The sequence below is a fragment of the Aquarana catesbeiana genome, linkage group LG03 (assembly GCF_042186555.1).
Source record: "Aquarana catesbeiana isolate 2022-GZ linkage group LG03, ASM4218655v1, whole genome shotgun sequence".
NCBI classification, from domain to species: Eukaryota; Metazoa; Chordata; class Amphibia; order Anura; family Ranidae; genus Aquarana; species Aquarana catesbeiana.
The window spans coordinates 372,977,024-373,001,174 of NC_133326.1; positions in this window are offsets into that span (position 1 = coordinate 372,977,024).

Sequence of the window (24,151 nt, forward strand, 5' to 3'; positions counted from 1 at the left end):
TTTGGTGTGGGCCTTTTTTGAGACAACTGCATCAGATCGCACCGCTTCTATTTGCAACATATGTCTCAAGCGTATCTCTCGTGGCAAAAACATCACCCGCTTGGGCACCACATGCTTGACCAGACATATGTCAACCTGCCATGCAGTTCATTGGCAAGCGTACCTAAAGGACCCACACCAAAGAACAAAGCGGACCTCTCCTTGCTCCTCATCAGCTGGGATCTCCAACCCCACTATACCTTCAGTCCTCTCTGAAACCTGCACTGAGAGGAATGAAGGTGTAGAATTAGGTGTGTCACAGCCAAATACTTGCGGGCAATCTGCTATCAGTACACCGACGTCAGATTGTACCAGGCAAATTTCCCTGCCCCAGCTGCTGCACCGTCGAAAGTTCACTCCCAGCCATCCACGTGCCCAGCGGTTGAATGCTAGCTTGGCTAAATTGCTAGCACTTCCACTGCTGCCTTTTCAGTTGGTAGACTCTGCCCCCTTTTGTGAGTTTGTGGAATGTGCGGTTCCTCAGTGGCAGGTTCCCAAATGCCACTTTTTCTCATGGAAGGTAATTCCGGTTCTCAACCGGCATGTGGAAGGCAATATCTTGGCCTCGCTTGACAGTGCGGTCAGCGGTAAGGTGCATATTACTGCTGACTTATGGTCCAGCAGGCATTGACAGGGACGTTACCTATCTTTCACCGCACACTGGGTGACTCTTCTGCCAACTGGGAAGGATACAGGGTGCAGTACTGTTGGAGGTTGTTCCACCACCACGCCTCCAAAATTCTACTAGTGGTGATTCTGCCACATCTCTTTCCTCCACCCCCTCCTCTTCTTCTTCCTCCATGGCCTCTTCCTGTGCTGATTTGTCCTCGGAACCAGCGGTGCTCCGTAGGCATTCAAGGGGCTACGCAAGCACACAGGCCAAAAGATGCCATGCGATGCTTGAGCTGGTGTGCTTGGGGGACAGGAGCCACACTGGGGCAGAGATTCTGTCAGCTCTGCAGGGGCAGGTTCAGAGGTGGTTGACTTCACGCCAGCTTAAGAATGATGGTTTGCGACAATGGCACCAACCTCCTCTCCGCCCTCCCACAGGGACAACTGACCCATGTGCCCTGTTTGGCTCACATCCTTAACTTGGTGGTGCAGCGGGTCTTGGGCAGGTACCTGGGCTTACAGGATGTCCTGAGGCAGGCCAGGAAAGTCTGTGTGCATTTCCGCCGGTCATATAATGCCAGTGCTTGGCTGGCTGACCTCCAAAAGGTATTTAACCTGCCCAAGAAAAGCCTAGTCTGTGACATGCCCACCAGGTGGAACTCAACATTGGCCATGCTGCAGTGGCTGCACATGCAGCAGAGGACCATCAATGAGTACCTATGCGATTATGGCACCAGGACAGGGTCGGGGAGCTTGTTTTTTTTCCCCCACGCAGTGGGCCATGATCAGGGATGCATGCACTGTCCTGTCACCATTTGAGGAGGCCACGAGGATGGTGAGCAGTGACAGCGCATGCATCAGTGACACTGTCCCCCTTGTCCACCTGTTGGAGCACATGCTGCGTGGAATAATGAACAGGGCACTTGAGGCAGAACAGAGGCAGGAAGACTAGGACTTCGTTACCTCTCAAGGCGAACACAAGAGGACGAGGAGGAGGATTGTGTCAGCATGGAGGTGGAGCCTGGAACTCAGCATCAGCAGCATTCTTCAAGGGATCATTTACAGTCCCAAGAAACCCATGGACTTGTACATGGCTGCGGATTATGTCATCCTTAGTGACCCAGAGGACTCCGGACCGAATGCCTCAGCAAACCTATGCTGCATGGCCTCCCTGATCCTGCAAAGCCTGCGGAAGGATCCTTGTATTTTTGGTATCAAGGAGAGGGATCATTACTGGCTGGCAACCCTCCTTGATCCATGTTACAAGGGTAAGGTTGCGGACCTTATCTTGCCGTCGCAGAGGGAGCAAGGATGAAATATCTTCAGGAGGCCTTGGAGAAAGGTCTGTGCAACGTGTTCCCAGAGACTGGGAGGTTACAAATTCCTGTTCCTGGACAACTTGTTGCTGAGGCTTCGGTCAGTAAAAGGGGGTGCAGGGGAAAAGGTGGCCATCTGACCGATGCGTTCAGACAATTTTTTAGTCCGCAGCCCCAAGGTATGATCGATTCCAGCAACCATCGCCAGCGTCTGTTTTACATGAAGGAATACCTAGGGGCAAGATCAGACTTGGACACCTTTCCCACCAAAAATCCTCTGGGTCTTGAGGATGGATCACTGGCCAGAGCTTGCACAGTATGCAATTGATGCGAAAAAGGAAGTGTATCATAACACGGAGTGGCAACCGTGGAAACACACCAAAAATAAACCTGTGCCACGTCCTATCAAATATGCAAGAAAAAAATCAAAAGGGACTTTTGGACTTTCTAGGCACAACTACAACAAACTAGTTATATAAAATAACATTTTATTTACTTAGAAAAATACATAGCAAAAAAAGGACATTACTTAAAAACCACAACATGTGTATATATTAAAGTGTTCGCTATACAACACCATCTATAGTATACAGTTATTCGGACGTCTGGAAAAACACTCCACATAAAGATCAATCCGAAATGATGGCTCGATAGCAAATCTGTAATTAATTCATGTTACGTAAATCTTGGTGCTCGTTATGTTTCGCGTATCATTACGCTTCTTCAAGAGCGATACAGGATATGTTGTGGCTATTAGAATACATAACATAGCAAAACATAATAATTAATATATATATCCATTGAAAACAGACATCATAAAGACGCCACATACATTGTATTTAAAAAAAATGTATACTGGTTCAAACAGAGCAATGATGAGTGCGCAAACCATAGGGGTGATGAAAGGCTGCTATGGGGGCGTACACAACATAGTCTAATATGATACTTCCAAGGTGTGTCGCAGTAAAGAAAGTTCATAAGATAGATAAAGATTTTATTCCCAATGTCTAGGATAGGGAAGAAAAGAGGGGAAAGGAAAAAGAAGGAAATAGCGGGAAGAGAAGGGGAGGGAGGAAAAAAGGAGAAGAAAGGGGAAGGGAGATGGGGGGAGAGGAGAAGGAATTGGAAAAAGAGGGGGGTGGAGAAATAGGGGAAGGGGGGAAGAGGGAAAAGAAAAGGAAAAAAGGGGGTCAAGATAAAAGAAAAAGAAAGAGAAAGGGAAAGAGATGAAGAGGGGGGGAGGGGGGGGGAAAGGAAAGAAAAGAGGGGGGGAAAAGGAAAGGGGGGGAGGGGAAAGAAGAGAGAGGGAAGGAAAAGGGGAAAAGGAAGAGCAGGGAAAGAAAAAAAAAAGGAAGGAAAAAGAAAAAGAGTGGGGAAAAAAGATTATTATGTTTTGCTATGTTATGTATTCTAATAGCCACAACATATCCTGTATCGCTCTTGAAGAAGCGTAATGATACGCGAAACATGTCGAGCACCAAGATTTACGTGACATGAATTAATTACAGATTTGCTATCGAGCCATCATTTCGGATTGATCTTTATGTGGAGTGTTTTTCCAGACGTCCGAATAACTGTATACTATAGATGGTGTTGTATAGCGAACACTTTAATATATACACATGTTGTGGTTTTTAAGTAATGTCCTTTTTTTGCTATGTATTTTTCTAAGTAAATAAAATGTTATTTTATATAACTAGTTTGTTGTAGTTGTGCCTAGAAAGTCCAAAAGTCCCTTTTGATTTTTTTCTTGCAGTATGCAATTGAGCTACTGGCCTGTCCTGCATCCAGCGTTCTTTCGGAATGCACGTTCAGTGCTGCTGGTGGCTTTGTAACCAATCACAGGGTGCGCCTGTCCACCGACTCGGTCAATTAACTGACCTTCATTAAAATGAATCGGTCTTGGATAACCACCAACTACCAAGCACCTGATGCTGATGTAACCAAATAATTTTTTTTTAAATGTCAGATCCCTTCAAGACTGCCTATGCTAATGCTGAGTGACTATCCTCTTCCTCCTCAATGATCATGCTGATAGCTTGTAAGAACATTTTTGGTTCTGGGTGCCACCACCAGTGGCTAAGGCCCAATTTTTCAGCCCCTGTTTAACAGGGGCGTCTAATTACAATTTTTGATGCAATACTTTGCAGCAGGGCTCATTCCTGCGCTCCAACTAGAGTATCTGTGAGGGGTTGCAGTGTTGTGGGACCAGCACCAGTGCCTAAGGCCCAATTTTTCACCCCCTGTTTAAAGCGGGAGTCCGGCGACCAATCTTTTTTTTTTTTTTTAGGTCATTGAGACACTTTGCTAACCCCAAAATAATACTCACAGTTTGGGTGTAATATTTCCGCCTCTGTCTGTTTTTGTACTGAAGAATAACTTAATAAAAAAATGTGATGCTGGCTGTTTCCATCTTGCTTGTGGGCATGTGAAGCCCATAAGCATTGATTTCCTGGATGCGGTGAATGCTGTTCATTCACAGCTTGTTCACACGCAAAATCATTGTTTCTGCACTGAATCTTGGGAAGCCTTATGCTAAGACAGTGCGGCGCTGGGGAAAGGCAATAAACACGCCTACTCCCATGGGAGGAGAGACAGGAAGTGCCACAATAAACTACAATATAAAGGTAATTACAGCGATAAAAAAAAAATTTCGTGCGGCATTTGAACATCTATGCAACTAACTGAAGGGGGTAAGATTAAGTTAAAAATTTGAGTGGAACCCCGCTTTAACAGGGGCATCTAATTATAGTTTTTGGCGCAATATTTTGCTGGAGGGTTCGTTGCTGCGCTCTACTATAGTATCTGTGAGGGGTTGCAGTGTTGTGGCACCAGCACCAGTGCCTAAGGCCCAATTTTTCAGCCCCTGTTTAACAGGGGTGTGTAATTACAATTTTTGACGCAATACTTTGCAGCAGGGCTCATTCCTGCGCTCCAATTAGAGTATCTGTAAGGGGTTGCAGTGTTGTGGGACCAGCACCAGTGCCTAAGGCCCAATTTTTCTGCCCCTGTTTAACAGGGGAGTCCAATTACAATTTTTGATGCAATAATTTACAGCAGGGCTCATTCCTGCGCTCCAACTAAAGTATCTGTGAGGGGTTGCAGTGTTGTGGCACTAGTGCCTAAGGCCCAATTTTTCTGCCCCTGTTCAACAGGGACATGTAATTACAATTCTTGATCTAATATTTCACAACAGGGCCCATTCCTGCGCCCACCAAGAGTAACTGTTAGGGCTTACAGTGTTGTGGCAACACCACCACCACCAAAGGCCCAATTTTTCTGCCCCTGTTCAACAGGTGCATGTAATTACAATTCTTGATATAATATTTCACAGCAGGGCCCGTTCTAGTGCCCACCAAGATTAACTGTGAGGACTTACAGTGTTGTGGCACCAGCACCACCAGCACCAAAGGCCCAATTTTTCTACCACTGTTCAACAATGGCATGTAATTACAATTGTTGATATAATAGTACACAGCAGGGCATTCCAGCGCCCACCAAGAGTAACTGTGAGGGCTTACAGTGTTGTAGCAACACCAACACCTAAGGCCCAAATTTCTGCAGAGTATATAGGGCAGGCCCCTACTTTCAAACATCCAACTTACAAACGACTCCTACTTGCAAACAGAAGGAGACAACAGGAAGTGAGATGAAATCTACCCCTAGGAAGGGAAATTCTCTCCTGTAACAGTTAATATGGGAAAAACGTGTCTTCTCTCCACTGATGCTTTATCACCAATCCTTGTTTCACTAAAAACCCCAAGTTTTCAAAAAAAAATTGTCAATGGGACAGAAAGTGAGGTGAAATCTTCTGAAGAGGTGCACAGACAGCAAAACAAATGTTACAGGGGTGATAACCCTTCCCTATGTTTTCCAAAAAGCTTAAAAATAGATTTTTTGGCTGGGGCTACACCTTAAAAATGTACCAGTTCAAAATTACAAACAGATTCTACTTAACAACAAACCTACAGTCCCTGTCTTGTTTGCACCGCCTGTATACTGCTGTTAAGAGTATATAGGGCCTGAGGGCCCCACGCCTTTCCTTTTTTTAATTTGGGTGCGGGGTTCCCCTTAACCACTTAAGGACCGCCTCACGCCGATTTACGTCGGCAAGGCGGCACGGGCAGGCAAAATCACGTACATGTACGTGATTTGCCTCCCGCGGGTGGGGGGTCCGATCGGACCCCCCCCCGGTGCCCGAGGCGGTCCCGTTTTGTCCCCCGGCGATCGGAGGTGAGGGGGAGGCCATCCGTTCGTGGCCCCCCCCTCGCGATCGCCGCCGGCCAATCAGATTACTTCCTTTGCTGCTGTATGCTAAACAGCAGCAAAGGAAATGATGTCATCTCTCCTCGGCTCGGTATTCCGTTGCAGCGCCGAGGAGAGAAGACTGGTATATGAGTGCACCAACACTACACAACACAGTAGAACATGCCAGGCACACAAAACACCCCGATCCCCCCCCCCCGATCGTCCCCCCATCCCCTCCCAATCACCCCCCCCCTCCCTGTCACAAACTGACACCAGCAGTTTTTTTTTTTTTTTTTCTGATTACTGCATTGGTGTCAGTTTGTGACAGTTACAGTGTTGGGACAGTGAGTATTACCCCCCTTTAGGTCTAGGGTACCCCCCTAACCCCCCCTAATAAAGTTTTAACCCCTTGATCACCCCCTGTCACCAGTGTCACTAAGCGATCATTTTTCTGATCGCTGTATTAGTGTCGCTGGTGACGCTAGTTAGTGAGGTAAATATTTAGGTTCGCCGTCAGCGTTTTATAGCGACAGGGACCCCCATATACTACCTAATAAATGTTTTAACCCCTTGATTGCCCCCTAGTTAACCCTTTCACCACTGATCACCGTATAACTGTTACGGGTGACGCTGGTTAGTTTGTTTATTTTTTATAGTGTCAGGGCACCCGCCGTTTATTACCGAATAAAGGTTTAGCCCCCCGGTCGCCCGGCGGTGATATGCGTCGCCCCAGGCAGCGTCAGATTAGCGCCAGTACCGCTAACACCCACGCACGCAGCATACGCCTCCCTTAGTGGTATAGTATCTGTACGGATCAATATCTGATCCGATCAGATCTATACTAGCGTCCTCAGCAGTTTAGGGTTCCCAAAAACGCAGTGTTAGCGGGATCAGCCCAGATACCTGCTAGCACCTGCGTTTTGTCCCTCCGCCCGGCCCACCCAAGTGCAGTATCGATTGATCACTGTCACTTACAAAACACTAAACGCATAACTGCAGCGTTCGCAGAGTCAGGCCTGATCCCTGCGATCGCTAACAGTTTTTTTGGTAGCATTTTGGTGAGCTGGCAAGCACCAGCCCCAGGCAGCGTCAGGTTAGCGCCAGTACCACTGACACCCACGCACGCACCGTACACCTCCCTTAGTGGTATAGTATCTGAACGGATCAATATCTGGTCCGATCAGATCTATACTAGCGTCCCCAGCAGTTTAGGGTTCCCAAAAACGCAGTGTTAGCGAGATCAGCCCAGATACCTGCTAGCACCTGCGTTGTGCCCCTCCGCCTGGCCCAGCCCAGCCCACCCAAGTGCAGTATCGATCGATCGCTGTCACTTACAAGGCACTAAACGCATAACTGCAGCGTTCGCAGAGTCAGGCCTGATCCCTGCGATCGCTAACAGTTTTTTTGGTAGCATTTCGGTGAACTAGCAAGCACCGGCCCCAGGCAGCGTCAGGTTAGCGCCAGTACCACTAACACCCACGCACACAGCATACGCATTTTTTAGTGGTATAGTATCTGAACGGATCAATATCTGATCCGATCAGATCTATACTAGCGTCCCCAGCAGTTTAGGGTTCCCAAAAACGCAGTGTTAGCGGGATCAGCCCAGATACCTGCTAGCACCTGCGTTTTGCCCCTCCGCCCGGCCCAGCCCAGCCCACCCAAGTGAAGTATCGATCGATCACTGTCACTTACAAAACACTAAAGGCATAACTGCAGCGTTTGCAGAGTCAGGCCTGATCCCTGCGATCGCTAACAGTTTTTTTGGAAGCCTCTCAGCAAATAGCTTGGGGTGTCTACTTTCCAAAATGGGGTCATTTTGGGGGGTTTTGTGCCACCTGGGCATTCCATGGCCTCCGAAACGGTGATAGGCAGTGAAGAGTAAAATCAAAAATTCACGCCCTTAAAAAACGCTGAAGGCGGTGATTGGTTTTCGGGGCCCCGTACGCGGCTAGGCTCCCAAAAAGTCCCACACATGTGGTATCCCCATACTCAGGAGAAGCAGCTAAATGTATTTTGGGGTTCAATTCCACATAGGCCCATGGCCTGTGTGAGCAATATATCATTTAGTGACAACTTTGTGCAAAAAAAAAAAAAAAAAAGTGTCACTTTCCCGCAACTTGTGTCAAAATATAAAATATTCCATGGACTCAACATGCCTCTCAGCAAATAGCTTGGGGTGTCTACTTTCCAAAATGGGGTCATTTGGGGGGGGGGGTTGTGCCACCTGGGCATTCCATGGCCTCCGAAACTGTGATAGGCAGTGAAGAGTGAAATCAAAAATTTACACCCTTAGAAATCCTGAAGGCGGTGATTGGTTTTCGGGGTCCCGTACGCGGCTAGGCTCCCAAAAAGTCCCACACATGTGGTATCCCCGTACTCAGGAGAAGTAGCTGAATGTATTTTGGGGTGCAATTCCACATAGGCCCATGGCCTGTGTGAGCAATATATCATTTAGTGACAACTTTTTGTAAATATTTTTTTTTTTTTGTCATTATTCAATCACTTGGGACAAAAAAAAAAAATATTCAATGGGTTCAACATGCCTATCAGCAATTTCCTTGGGGTGTCTACTTTCCAAAATGGGGTCATTTTTGGGGGGGTTTTGTACTGCCCTGCCATTTTAGCACCTCAAGAAATGACATAGGCAGTCATAAACTAAAAGCTGTGTAAATTCCAGAAAATGTACCCTAGTTTGTAGACGCTATAACTTTTGCGCAAACCAATAAATATACGCTTATTGACATTTTTTTTACCAAAGACATGTGGCCGAATACATTTTGGCCTAAATGTATGACTAAAATTGAGTTTATTGGATTTTTTTTATAACAAAAAGTAGAAAATATCATTTTTTTTCAAAATTTTCGGTCTTTTTCCATTTATAGCGCAAAAAATAAAAACTGCAGAGGTGATCAAATACCATCAAAAGAAAGCTCTATTTGTGGGAAGAAAAGGACGCAAATTTCGTTTGGGTACAGCATTGCATAACCGCGCAATTAGCAGTTAAAGCGACGCAGTGCCAAATTGGAAAAAGACCTCTGGTCCTTAGGCAGCATAATGGTCCGGGGCTCAAGTGGTTAATATCCATACAAGACTCAAAGGGGCTGGTAATGGGCTGGGGGGGGGTGGTACCCATGCCATTTTTCTCAATGATTTTCATCATATTGCCGGGACCAGACATTACATTAAAGCCGCAAGCAGTTTTAAATTACTTTTTTCCTTTAGAAATGTCATTTTGTGCAGGGACAGTTCTAAACACGGGAAACACGTGCCACTTCACAGGCATATCATAGACACCCCCCAGGTACGATATTTAAAGGAAGCATCATTAAAATCACTGCTCCCGAAAAAACGTCTGTTTTTAAAACTTTTTTTTGCATTGATACATGTACCCTGGGGCAGGACCCGGGTCCCCAAACCCTTTTTAGGACAATAACTTGCATATTAGCCTTTAAAATTAGCACTTTTGATTTCAAACGTTCGAGTCCCATGGACTTTAATGGGGTTCTAAAGTTCGCGCAAACTTTTGGTCCGTTCGTAGGTTCTGGTGCGAACCGAACCGGAGGTGTTTGGCTCATCCCTACTCGTGGTACTGCCATCTTCATAAGGAAATCACTAGTCATGGAAATACTCAACATATACAAGGACCCAGAGAGTAAACTCCTGATCCTGAAAGGCATCCTCAAAGGTCGCCAAATCACTATTGCTTCAATTTATGCCCCAAATGATACACAAGCTACATTTTGCAAAAATGTTTTTGATCTTCTTGACCACCTAATAATAGGAGGAGACTTTAATTTGGCAGCAAATTCCGTACTTGATAGAAGTAGAATTGCCCCATCATCGAAGGCATTCCCTAAATCTCTTTCCCATTCCCTACACAACCATCAATTAAGAGATACCTGGAGAGCTCATAATGTTGGCATAAGGGCTTATAATTTTTATTCTCATCCACATGAAAGCGATGCAAGATTAGACTATATTTTTAGAACCCCAATCCTTTTATCTAGCTCATCTAAAGCTGACATCCATATATGCCCTTGTTCTGACCATAATATTGTTTCTTTCACTACATCTCACATAGGCATGCCCCTACTCCATATAAATGGCATATTAAAGCGGAGTTCCACCCAAAAATGGAACTTCCGCTTTAAGGGAAGGTGACCCCCTGACATGCCACGTTTGGCATGTCATTTTTTTGGGGGGGGGGAGCGGAAACCCTCTTTTTAGAAGGTTCTAGCTCCCACTTCTTCCTGGGACACAGCGGCGCCGGAAGAGAGATCACCTCTCCCCCCTCCCTCTCGGCAATCATCTGGGAGACGTCACAGGTCACAGATGATTGCTAGTCACAGCATGCAGGGCGGCTCGCAGATGCGCAGTGCGTGCCCGGCTGTGAAGCCACAGCCGGGTGCCCACAGTGACAATTCCGGCGCCGCAGAGAGGAGGGGGAGATGAGCGGGGCTTCATTCCCCGCCGGACCCTGGGACAGGTAAGTGTCTGATTATTAAAAGTCAACAGCTGCAGTATTTGTAACTGCTGACTTTTACTTTTTTTTTTTTATTGGAACTCCGCTTTAATGACTCTCTATTAACAGACCCCACTTTTACTCAACAACTTTCAACAGAATTAGCAGATTACTTTACTCATAATATAACTCCTGACATACTGTACCTACTACCACTTTATGGACAGCACATAAGGCAGTTATGAGAGGTCACCTAATTAATTCTGCCTCAGCCAAAAAACAAATCAAAATTATTTGATATTAATACCCTAACCAAAGAATTAGACAATTATATTACAAACATTTTCAATCCAGATCTCCAGATTTATATAAGCAAATCCAAGCTAAAAAAACTCTTGACACATTGTTGTCTACTGACACAGAAAAGGCCCTGAGATGGTCCAAAGCAAAATTCCTAATATATAGCAAATCTGCCTCTACCATGTTTGCTAGAAAGCTAAAACAATCTACCCCCCCACATGTATATAAATTACACAATTCCAACAGAAATTTAGTTATTCGCCCCAAAGAAGTTATGGAAATTTTCTCTGACTGCTACAAGAATTTACTGTTGGCCCCTCAATCTTCACCAAGGCAGTCTTCTCTGGATTGGCTTGGAGACGTTTTGCTTCCCACTCAGTCTGTCCAGCAAATTGAGAAACGAAATGCACCATGCACCGCTATTGAAATAACTGAGATTATTAAGTCCCTAAAAACCTCCACAGCATCTGGTCCAGATGGATATTCTACCTTATATTATAAAAATGTTTCCCATATTCTGGTCCCTCATTTATCCAAATTATACAATTACATTTTACAAGCCAATAAATTCCCAGAAGAAATGCTTCTAGCCAATCTGCATTTATTACCCAAGCCCCATAAAGATCACACCATACCACACCACAGAACTATCGCCCAATATCAGTCATAAACAATGACCTCCAAATTTTTGGCCGTTTGCTGGCGGACAGAATGGCGGCGGTCATCACCTCATTAATCCACCCATACCAAACAGGTTTTATTCCAGGCAGACAGATTACTGACAATTTAAGGCTTGTCACAAATTTAATACAGGGAGCTAACTTACATGCGAACCCAGCAGTTATCCTTAGCCTTGATATTCAGAAGTCTTTTGATAGTGTCAGATGGTCATACCTGGAACTACTGCTACCCAAATACTGTCTTTGCAATGAATTCATGCACATTGACTTGGACCAATCTTTCACACTACCAGAATGGACCATTATGATCCAAAACCTACTGAAATGTACCCGCTCAATTTCAGCAAGAGAAACAGCCATGAAGTTACACACCAGATGGTACCTAACCCCATACAAAATAAGCTAATTTTATCCATCGGTATCTCCCACATGTTTTAGAGGATGCTCAGATCAAGGTACCATCTTACACACATTCTGGAACTGCAAAATTTTGAAACCAATATGGCTACAAGCAGCTGTTAGGATTGAACATATTATAGGTAAAAAAAATTCCCCTCACCCCTAAGATGTGTTTATTGTTTGCACCTATACCAAATGTACCCATACAGCATTAGACTAATACCTACACTGTTTAACTCTATCCAGATGATAGCTTTTAATTGGCATTCACCAACAGTCCCACAAGCATCTGTTAAGATTGAACATATTATAGGTAAAAAAAATTCCCCTCACCCCTAAGATGTGTTTATTGTTTGCACCTATACCAAATGTACCCATACAGCATTAGCATTAGACTAATACCTACACTGTTTAACTCTATCCGGATGATAGCTTTTAATTGGCATTCACCAACAGTCCCTTGGTCCCAGGTATTGAGTAGAATTGATTAAATTAAACTCTCAAAGCGTATCCACCATACACTGACACCATGCACATTTTCAAAAAATAATGGTCCCCTTGGGACACATCACTTCCTTAAATATCACCTTGTATAGCCTAATAATGCATATCATTATAAAATAAATCTGGGTTTTTTAAATGATATAACCTGATAGGAAATATACATCCTTGAGATCACACCATTATTGTTCTTATATTGTATTGCTATTTTCTTCTTATATGTACCATTCACCTCATATTAAGTACATACTTGAAATATCGGATTTACCTATGTTTTGGCTACACATTTGTACTAACCTTTTACAATAATAAAAATTGTTTGTAAACAAAAAAATACACAGCCATCAATGTCTAAACCACTGGCAACAAAACTGAGTACACCCATAAGTGAAAATGTCCAAATTGGGCCCAAAGTGTAAATATTTTGTGTGGCAGCCATTACTTTCCAGCACTACCTTAATCCTCTTGGGCATGGGGTTCACCAGAGCTTCACAGGTTGCCATTGGAGTCCTCTTCCACTCCTCCATGATGACATCACGAAGCTGGTAGATGTTAGAGACCTTCCACCTTCCGCTTGAGGATGCCCCACAGATGCTCAATAGGGTTTAGGTCTGGAGACATGCTTGGTCAGTCCATCACCTTTACCCTCAGCTTCTTTAGCAAGGCACTGGTCATCTTGAAGGTGTGTTTGGGGTTGTTATCATGTTGAACTACTGCCCTGCGACCCAGTCTCTGAAGGGAGGGGATCATGCTCTGCTTCAGTATGTCACAGTACATGTTGGCATTCATGGTTCCATCAATGAACTGTAGCTTTCCAGTGCCGGCAGAACTCATGTAGCCCCAGACCATGACACTCCCACCACCATGCTTGACTGTAGGCAAGATGCACTTGTCTTTGTACTCTTCACCTGGTTGCCGCCACACACACTTGACACCATCTGAACCAAATAAGTTTATCTTGGTTTCATCAGACCACAGGACATGGTTTCTAGTAATCTATGTCCTTAGTCTGCTTGTCTTCAGCAAACTGTTTGCAGGTTTTCTTGTGCATCACCTTTAGAAGAGGCTTCCTTCTGGGATGACAGCCATGCAGACCAATTTGATGCAGTGTGCGGCGTATGGTCTGAGCATTGACAGGCTGACCCCCCACCCCTTCAACCTCTGTAGCAATGCTGGCAGCACTCATATGTCTATTTCCCAAAGGCAACCTCTGGATATGATGCTGAGCATGTGCACTCAACTTCTTTGGTCAACCATGGAGAGACCTGTTCTGAGTGGAACCTGTCCTGTTAAACCGCTGTATGGTCTTGGCCACCGTGCTGCAGCTCAGTTTCATGGTCTTCGCAATCTTCTTATAGCCTAGGTCATCTTTATGTAGAGCAACAATTCTTTTTTCCGATCCTAGGAGAGTTCTTTGCCATGAGGTGTCATGTGGAACTTCCAGTGACCAGTATGAGAGAGTGAGAGTGATAACACCAAATTTAACACACCTGCTCCCCATTCACACCCTAGACCTTGTAACACTAACGAGTCACATGACACCGGGGAGCAAAAATGACAATGGCTGTGTGTTGAGTTATTTAGAGGGGACAGCAAATTTACACTATCATACAAGCTGTGCACTCACTACTTTACATTGTAGCAAAGTAATTTCTTCAGTGTTGTCACATGAAAAGATATAATAAAATATTTATAAAAATGTAAGGGGTGTGAGATACTGTATATATATATATATATATATATATATATATATATATATATAGTGGGATAATTCATGTGCTATATCTTTAAACACTTTTTAGGCATTCTGCGTATACTATGTGGGAAGCAGTGCAAAATATACTGCTCGAATTAAAAATACATTTACGATGAAGTCTGTTGTTTTTCTTAATCCCTCCTATTTAAAGTGGAGGTCCACCCTGAAAAAAAAAATTGCACAAAAAAATACCTAAAAAAAGGAGGAAAAGAAAAAAAAATGTTTTTACTTACGTGAAATGGCTGTTGCTAGGCAGTCTTCCTAATCTATTAGAGGAAAAAGGCAGGTTTGGGCTCAAGACTTTATAGGCACAGTAATTACTAGATGTGTAATTAAAAATTCTAGTTTATTAGAAAATATTTAAAATAAGGGATAAAACAGAGAAACATATAGAATTCAGTTCATGATCACACAGTTTTACAAGTTATGCACTCCATACATAGCTAAATGGTTATATAAAACAGTTTGAGCAGTGTTTAGAATCGGAAATTCTAATCAATATAGTTACATTGTGTTGAACCAGAAGCTATGCGGTGGTACCAATCAGATTCTGTATTGGCTCGACATGTTGCGCACCACATGCGCTTCTTCAAGAGCACAGAACTGAATACTGTAATGAACAACATATTTACAGTAAATAATTCATCATGATATGTTATAGTCAAATATAGTTAGATCAGAGGAAAAATAGCATCATGAGTATCAGAGAAGCTGCCCCTAAGGCCCAATGGGATGTGTCCGTCCCACAGAGTCCCGGTGATAATCAAGCAATGTGGGGACGTATGTAACACAATAGGAAATTAGTAGTGAAAAGGTAAGTTAAACTCCGGCATGGGGTAAAGCTACTACATGGTCGGACGGGAATGAGAGGGAAGGAGGTGGGGGGGAGGGGGGAGGGGAGAGACGAGGGGAAAGAAGGGGAGGGAGAAGGGAATAGAGAAGGGAGGAAGGAAAGGGAAATGGGAAGAGGAAAAGACAAGGGAAAGGGGAGAGGGAATGGAGAGGGAGGGGAGAGGGAGGGAAGGGGAGAGGGAGGAAAGGGAATGTTGGTATACGTGGTTATTCAAATTCATGTTATGTCAAATTATGAGATTAATTGGTGAAGGTGGGTAATTAAAATTTGTCTAGTCCCTACACTTATCAAAGATATAATTATAAAATATATTATATTATAATAAAGAATAAAAATAATAAATATAAATAAATATTTACATGTAATATATTTGGGTACCCCCTAATATTCCGTGTTTATAATGGTAGTCAAATTTAATATACAAATTACACTTACCCTCAGGGACTTTACAGCTGTGTCTAATAAAAACAGCAACCTCTTAGCTATATATTTGTAGGTCTCAATAGTTGGCTGACATCATCAAATTTAGTTTGATTGACAGAAGGGGATCTGGTGTCAGTCAGGGGTTAATGACGGCTTGCACCGAGAATCATATGAGACTTGCTGATAAGGATATTACTATTCCTGATCCCCACTTCTGCTGAGGCTGTCATGGAAATAAGCCCATAAAGAGAGACAAGGAGTCATGAATATGAGGGTGTATGTTAGTAGCTGAAAACAGTGTGTAATATAGGCAGTTATAAATCGGAGCTTACCTTATATTGCAGTTAGAAGTAATAAGCAGTAGGGGTTAGCAGCGTGGAGCCACACAGCCGCTTCATAGAGAGCGACTGGTAATGTGGATCGTACAAGAAGAGACGCTGGAAGCGTCTCTTGTACATCCGCCCCGCCTGTAGTCACCAATCGGCGAAGCCGACGTGACGTCATTCAGGCCGGCTGCTGACGCATACTGCGCATGCCTCACTCTCCGGTCGTGTCCTAGCAACCAGGGACACATAGAGGCGTACTGCGCATGTTCCAAACCTCCGGCGTCGAACGAACAGCTGACGGCGCGCCGGGGAGAGAGAAGGCAGTCGCGTCATGGTGTCCTAGCAACCAGGAGCACATAGAGGCGTCCTGCACATGTCCCACTCCTCGGCCCGGGCCTGGCAGCTGCCGGCGCGCCGGGGAGGGGAGGGAGAGCAGCCGCGTCCAGGTTGACCTGGCAACCATGAACACCATAGTGCGCCAGTCACCTTAGGGTAAAGGTGTGGCGCTGGGCGGCCGCACAGTGCTGAAAGCATCCCCAGGCAATGCAAGGGGGGGACACACCATGGTAGAGGGGCAGCGTCTGGATATATGTATTAATATAGTAGCAATAGAATAAGACATATTGAGTTAAAGCATAGTAATAGTTTGAGAAAGCGGCTAAATTATTGTGACAACAATCAGGGTGAGGAAAAAATGGACAATCAAAAAACAAAGATAAGGTGTATACCTAAGTTAATAAATAGCAATGGGTTGTTACATGATCTATAGTTATACCAAAGAGACAAAACAATCAACAGTATGGTACCTGGACAGAAATAAGATATATATCTATTAGTATATAACAATGAGTTATTAAATAATTTATGGTTATGCAGGAACGACAAAAGATCAACAGTACAGAGGGCTAGAGCAGGGGGGTGAAATCATACTTATTTAGAGAAAGGGTTTGTAGGTTAGGGCCTCGTTAATCCCAGGGGGCAAAGTGTCACATAGACGTTCTATCCACATGGTTTCTTTTTGACAAACTACTTTGTCCCAGTCTCCACCCCTGGGATCTGTTGGAACCACTGCTAGCACAATAAATGAAATAAGGGAGACATTAAATCTGTGGTAGAAGTCAAGATGCCTACTTACTGCTGTCACCATTTTACCCTCCCCCGAATAGTAGACATGGTCCTTGATTCTGCAGCGTAGGTGTCTAATAGTTTTACCTACGTAAAACGTGCCACATTGACATAGCATGAGATACACCACTCCTTTTGTGTCGCAGTCTGCATAAAATTTGGGGATGAATGTTTCCCCGTTTGGTAGTAGGAAGGATTTCCCTTCTTTAACCCATGGGCAGAAAGAGCATTTGCCACATTGGGAGATTCCTAATTTCGGTTGTTTATGTTTGGGAGTGGTTACAAAGTGGCTTGAGGTTAGTTGGTCACCCAAGGACCTAGTTCGTCTAAATGTAATTTGAGGGGAGGGACCAATGTATTTATTGATAATGGGGTCCTCTTGGAGGATCGACCAGTGCTTACTAAGAATGTTGCGAAGTTTCTGGTGCTGTTGCAAGAATTTGGTGATGAATCTCACCGGGAGATTAGTGGAGATAGTATTTTTCTTGAAAAGTAAGGAATTTCTTGACTGGCGGATGGCTTTATTGTATGCACTACGCAGTATAGTCTTGGTATAGCCTCTTGCTAGTAATCTATTGTGGAGCGCGTCTGCTTGAGATTTAAATTCCTCTGTATGCGTACAATTACGACGTAGTCTGAGGTATTGTGCGTATGTGATACTTTTAATGAGTGATCTGGGGTGAGCGCTTTTCGCGTGTAGCAAGGTGTTTCCTGCGGTTTCCTTTCTAAACAGAGTGGAAGCTAAACAATTCTCTTTATCTTTAAAGATAGTTAGGTCTAGAAAGGTTATCTGGTCCGGATGAGCGGAGATTGTGAATTTAAGGTTCATAGAGTTGTGATTGATAGTTTGGATAAAACTGTCCAGTAAATCTTGGGTACCTGTCCATACCAGAAAGATGTCATCTATATAATGCCGCCATATAAGGGCGTGATCAGTATAGATGGTTAGGTCCTCATTGGAAAAAATGTTGCGTTCCCACCCCCCCAGGTACAGGTTGGCGCAGGCCGGTGCACAACAAGTGCCCATAGCCATGCCCTGTACCTGGAGGAAGTGGGAGTCTTTGAAACAAAAATAATTACGAGTCAGTACAAATTTCAACAATTCCAAAATAAATTCGCAATATTCCCAGCTGTAGTGGTCTTGCTCTCGTAGGAACATGCGTGCCATCCCGATGCCCTGCTCGTGAGGGATGCTGGAGTATAAAGACTCCACATCCAGTGTCACGAGGAGGACATCGGGAGGGACAGGCAGTCCCTCTATTTGTTTCAAGAGGTCAAGTGTATCACGGGTATAGGACGGAAGACTCAATACATGTGGCATTAGAACAAAGTCTATAAGATGGGTGGCGTGTTCTGACAGAGATCCAATACCGGAGACAATTGGGCTGCCGGGGGCATTGTACGGTGCTTGTGTATCTTTGGTAAGACGTAGAATGTAGCCGCTCTAGGTTTTTTTCACATTAAGATAGTTGTATGTATCTTGGTCAATCAGGCCCTTTTGGTAGGCCAATCCAATGGTCTCCAGGTATTCTTGTTTAAATTCTCGAATGCGATTCTCAGATAGGTGGCGATAGCAGTGTTTATTTTGTAAGATCCTATTCACCATGGATTCGTAATATGTTTTTGTCATAAGGACGATGTTTCCGCCTTTATCTGAAGCTTTAATTTCTAGGTCTAGGTGATTCTGTAGGGCTTGAATGGCTTGTCTTTGGGAATAAGAAACATTTCCTGGAGTCAGTGAGGTGGTTATCTGTTTTATATCTTTAATAGTTCCTGTGAGGAATGCCCAAATATGAGAATTTGTGGTTAATTCCGGAAACCGTTGGGATTGTTCGGTGTGTGTGTGGTGGACGCCATAGCATCTTGTGATAGATTTGATTCTTGTAGTGATTCGTTTTCCTCCAATAGGAGTATTAGGTCTCGTAGGACTCGAAAGTCCTCCATAGAGAAGTGTTTCACTTGTTCTGATATGGTTTTATCTTGTTTAGATTGTAAAACTTGTTTATCAAAAAGGAATTTGTATGTTAGATTGCGTGAGAACAAATAAACATCTTTTATTGTCTCATATTTGTCGATGTTGGCAGAGGGGCAAAAGCTCAATCCAAATTTGAGAACATCAAGTGTCTCTTTCTCAAAGTGATAGGGGGTTAGGTTAATAACTTCCAATCCTGTTGTTATGTCAGTATCATCATGTCCGTGGGCCATTGAAAATTTGCCTGTGTGTTAGGTGTTTGGATATGTGCATCCAGTGTGCTTTGTCTAGTGTTGGACAACCGTTGTGTCAAAGGTGGGAGAGTGGTGAGGGGATTAAGTCCCTGATATTGAGTTGAATCGGTGAGGTTCGAGTTTGTGCAACCTATCTCAGTGGGGCCTGTGGTGTTGGGTTGTGTCGTGTTTTGTGTTTGTGATTGGTTGCTCAATATTTGTATTGCTTGCAGGGCTGTGGCACCCAAATATTTGGTATTAAAATTAAAAAATGTCCTTCGCGCTGATGGATAATAAAAAGTGAAGTCGCCAAATAATTAAGTGTATAGGTGATGGTAGGTAAACAAGTGGTAATATTGCAGCAAAATGAGGGTGTTCACACCAACACTTAATGATATCAATAATTAAATAAATTTCGCGCAATATTAAAAGTAAAAACTTGTGAGTGAATATACACAGTACGTGTTAGAATTCAAGTGTGGTACACTGGTAATAGTAGTGCTGCTATAAATGCTAGGATCACTGATCTCTGTTATGCATTTTGATGATCGCTACTATTTACCAATAAGTGATGGTATTCAAATAATAGCAATTCAATACTAAAATAATATAAATACCACCCTGTAATCAACGTGAATAAATACCGTGCATAAAAAATGGCGTGATGAATAGGGATGAGCTTCGTGTTCGAGTCGAACCCATGTTCGACTCGAACATCGGCTGTTCGCCCGTTCGCCGAATTGTGAACGATATGGGCCGTTCGCGCTAAATTCGTGTGGCGTGTCACGGCCCATAATTCACTGCGGCATCGCAGTGCATTGCTGGCTGATGATTGGCCAAGCATGCACTATGACCCGCATGCTTGGCCAATCACAGCGCCGTCAGTAGAGAGAGCTGTAATTGGCCAAAGCCAGGGTGGCTTTGGCCAATTATGGCTCAGGGGATTTAGTACACACCCCACACTATATAAGGCCGCCTGCACGGCGGCCCTGTGTAGTGTGTGTTCCGGTGTGCTGAGAGATAGAGAGAGAGAGAGACAGTGTCATTTGATTTGAGTTAGATAGATTAGGCAGAACAGTCAGTCAGTTAGCTGCACTTACAGTGTATTGTGTATATATATGCATCCCAGGTGTTGCATATATATATATATACACTGTATTCAGTTTAGCTAGATCCGTTCCTGTTATCTTCTATCTAGACTATTTACATTTAATGCAGTGCGTCCTGCTCACAGTGTTCAGCTAGATCCGTTCCTGCTATTTACATTTAGTGCAGTGCGTCCTGCTCACAGTGTTCAGCTAGATCCGTTCCTGTTATCTTCTAGACTATTTACATTTAGTGCAGTGCGTCCTGCTCACAGTGTTCAGCTAGATCCGTTCCTGCAATTTACATTTAGTGCAGTGCGTCCTGCTCACAGTGTTCAGCTAGATCCGTTCCTGCTATTTACATTTAGTGCAGTGCGTCCTGCTCACAGTGTTCAGCTAGATCCGTTCCTGCTATTTACATTTAGTGCAGTGCGTCCTGCTCACAGTGTTCAGCTAGATCCGTTCCTGTTATTTACATTTAGTGCAGTGCGTCCTGCTCACAGTGTTCAGCTAGATCCGTTCCTGTTATCTTCTAGACTATTTACATTTAGTGCAGTGCGTCCTGCTCACAGTGTTCAGCTAGATCCGTTCCTGCAATTTACATTTAGTGCAGTGCGTCCTGCTCACAGTGTTCAGCTAGATCCGTTCCTGCTATTTACATTTAGTGCAGTGCGTCCTGCTCACAGTGTTCAGCTAGATCCGTTCCTGCTATTTACATTTAGTGCAGTGCGTCCTGCTCACAGTGTTCAGCTAGATCCGTTCCTGCTATTTACATTTAGTGCAGTGCGTCCTGCTCACAGTGTTCAGCTAGATCCGTTCCTGCTATTTACATTTAGTGCAGTGCGTCCTGCTCACAGTGTTCAGCTAGATCCGTTCCTGTTATTTACATTTAGTGCAGTGCGTCCTGCTCACAGTGTTCAGCTAGATCCGTTCCTGCTATTTACATTTAGTGCAGTGCATCCTGCTCACAGTGTTCAGCTAGATCCGTTCCTGGTATTTACATTTAGTGCAGTGCGTCCTGCTCACAGTGTTCAGCTAGATCCGTTCCTGCTATTTACATTTAGTGCAGTGCGTCCTGCTCACAGTGTTCAGCTAGATCCGTTCCTGCTATTTACATTTAGTGCAGTGCGTCCTGCTCACAGTGTTCAGCTAGATCCGTTCCTGTTATCTTCTAGACTATTTACATTTAGTGCAGTGCGTCCTGCTCACAGTGTTCAGCTAGATCCGTTCCTGTTATTTACATTTAGTGCAGTGCGTCCTGCTCACAGTGTTCAGCTAGATCCGTTCCTGCTATTTACATTTAGTGCAGTGCGTCCTGCTCACAGTGTTCAGCTAGAGCCGTTCCTGCTATTTACATTTAGTGCAGTGCGTCCTGCTCACAGTGTTCAGCTAGATCCGTTCCTGTTATCTTCTAGACTATTTACATTTAGTGCAGTGCGTCCTGCTCACAGTGTTCAGCTAGATCCGTTCCTGCTATTTACATTTAGTGCAGTGCGTCCTGCTCACAGTGTTCAGCTAGATCCGTTCCTGTTATCTTCTAGACTATTTACATTTAGTGCAGTGCGTCCTGCTCACAGTGTTCAGCTAGATTCGTTCCTGTTATCTTCTAGACTATTTACATTTAGTGCAGTGCGTCCTGCTCACAGTGTTCAGCTAGATCCGTTCCTGTTATCTTCTAGACTATTTACATTTAGTGCAGTGCGTCCTGCTCACAGTGTTCAGCTAGATCCGTTCCTGTTATCTTCTAGACTATTTACATTTAGTGCAGTGCGTCCTGCTCACAGTGTTCAGCTAGATCCGTTCCTGTTATCTTCCTACTGACAGGCAGGCTTGTCTGGTTACAGTATATAAAGCTACCTGAAGAAAATTACAGGTGTTCTATTTGATCCTATTAGTACCACGGTCAGGCAGCTAGACTATTTACATTTAGTACAGTGCGTCCTGCTCACAGTGTTCAGCTAGATCCGTTCCTGTTATCTTCCTACTGACAGGCAGGCTTGTCTGGTTACAGTATATAAAGCTACCTGAAGAAAATTACAGGTGTTCTATTTGATCCTATTAGTACCACGGTCAGGCAGCTAGACTATTTACATTTAGTACAGTGCGTCCTGCTCACAGTGTACAGCTAGATCCGTTCCTGTTATCTTCCTACTGACAGGCAGGCTTGTCTGGTTACAGTATATAAAGCTACCTGAAGAAAATTACAGGTGTTCTATTTGATCCTATTAGTACCACGGTCAGGCAGCTAGACTATTTACATTTAGTACAGTGCGTCCTGCTCACAGTGTTCAGCTAGATCCGTTCCTGTTATCTTCCTACTGACAGGCAGGCTTGTCTGGTTACAGTATATAAAGCTACCTGAAGAAAATTACAGGTGTTCTATCCCAGCTTAGTGCAGCTACAGGCCATTAGTATGTCTGGAAGGCCAAGAAGGAGAGGCAGACAGTCACAAGCCAATAAGAGAGGGCAAGCAGGCTCTGTGTCTAGTGCTGGTCGTGGAGACGGTGCATCCTCATCAGCACGTGGCCATGGGACACGTTTGGCCTTTTTTTCGGCAGCTGGCCGTGTTGAGCCGCAACATGCGGAAGACTTGGTCGAGTGGATGACCAAGCCGTCCTCATCCTCCTCATCCTCTCTCACCCATGCCCAGGGTGCTTTGTCTGGCAAAGCAGCGGCCTCTTCCCTCAGCTCAATGTCATCAGTGACTCCTTCCCTAGCTCCACCATGTCCTCATGAGGATTCCCTCGAACTGTTTGACCACAGTGTTGGGTACATGCTCCAGGAGGATGCCCAGCGTTTGGAAGGCTCTGATGACGATACTGAGCTCGATGAAGGCAGTAACATGAGCACGGACAGAGGGGGTGCCCAAGAAGGACAGCAATCTGGCAGTCATGCTCCCCCTGCTGCAGCATACTGCCAGGTTTGCTCCAGTGATGAGGAGGGAGGGAATGATGAGGTCACTGACTCAACGTGGGTGCCTGATAGGAGAGAGGAGGAGGAGGAGGAGGAGGAGGCGGCGGCACATCACCAACGAGGCAGGATGCCCTCCAGGGGCCAGCCTAAGGGCAGCACATTGACTGCATCACACCCCAAAGCTCCACATGTGCAGGGCGCTGCAGTCTCTGCGCGTTATTCAAAAAGTTCTTTGGTGTGGGCCTTTTTTGAGACGAGTGCATCAGATCGCACCGCTGCTATTTGCAACATATGTCTCAAGCGTATCTCGCGTGGCCAAAACATCTCCCGCTTGGGTACCACATGCTTGACCAGACATATGTTGACCTGCCATGCAGTTCGTTGGCAAGCGTATCTAAAAGACCCACACCAAAGAACAAAGAGGATCTCTCCTTGCTCCTCATCAGCTGAGATTTCCAACCCCACTAGACCTTCAGTCCTCTCTGAGACCTGCAGTGAGAGGAATGAAGGTGTAGAATTAGGTGTGTCACAGCCAAGTGCTTGTGGGCAATCTGCTTTTGGTACACCGACGTCAGATTGTACCAGGCAAATTTCCCTGCCCCAGCTGCTGCACCACCGAAAGAAGTTTGCTCCCAGCCATCCACATGCCCAGCGGTTGAATGCTAGCTTGGCAAAATTGCTAGCACTTCAACTGCTGCCTTTTCAGTTGGTAGACTCTGCCCCCTTCCGTGAGTTTGTGGAATGTGTGGTTCCTCAGTGGCAGGTACCCGAACGCCACTTTTTCTCACGGAAGGCGATTCCGGCTCTCTACCGGCATGTGGAAGGCAATGTCCATGCCTCGCTGGACAGGGCGGTCAGCGGTAAGGTGCATATTACCGCTGACTCATGGTCCAGCAGGCATGGAC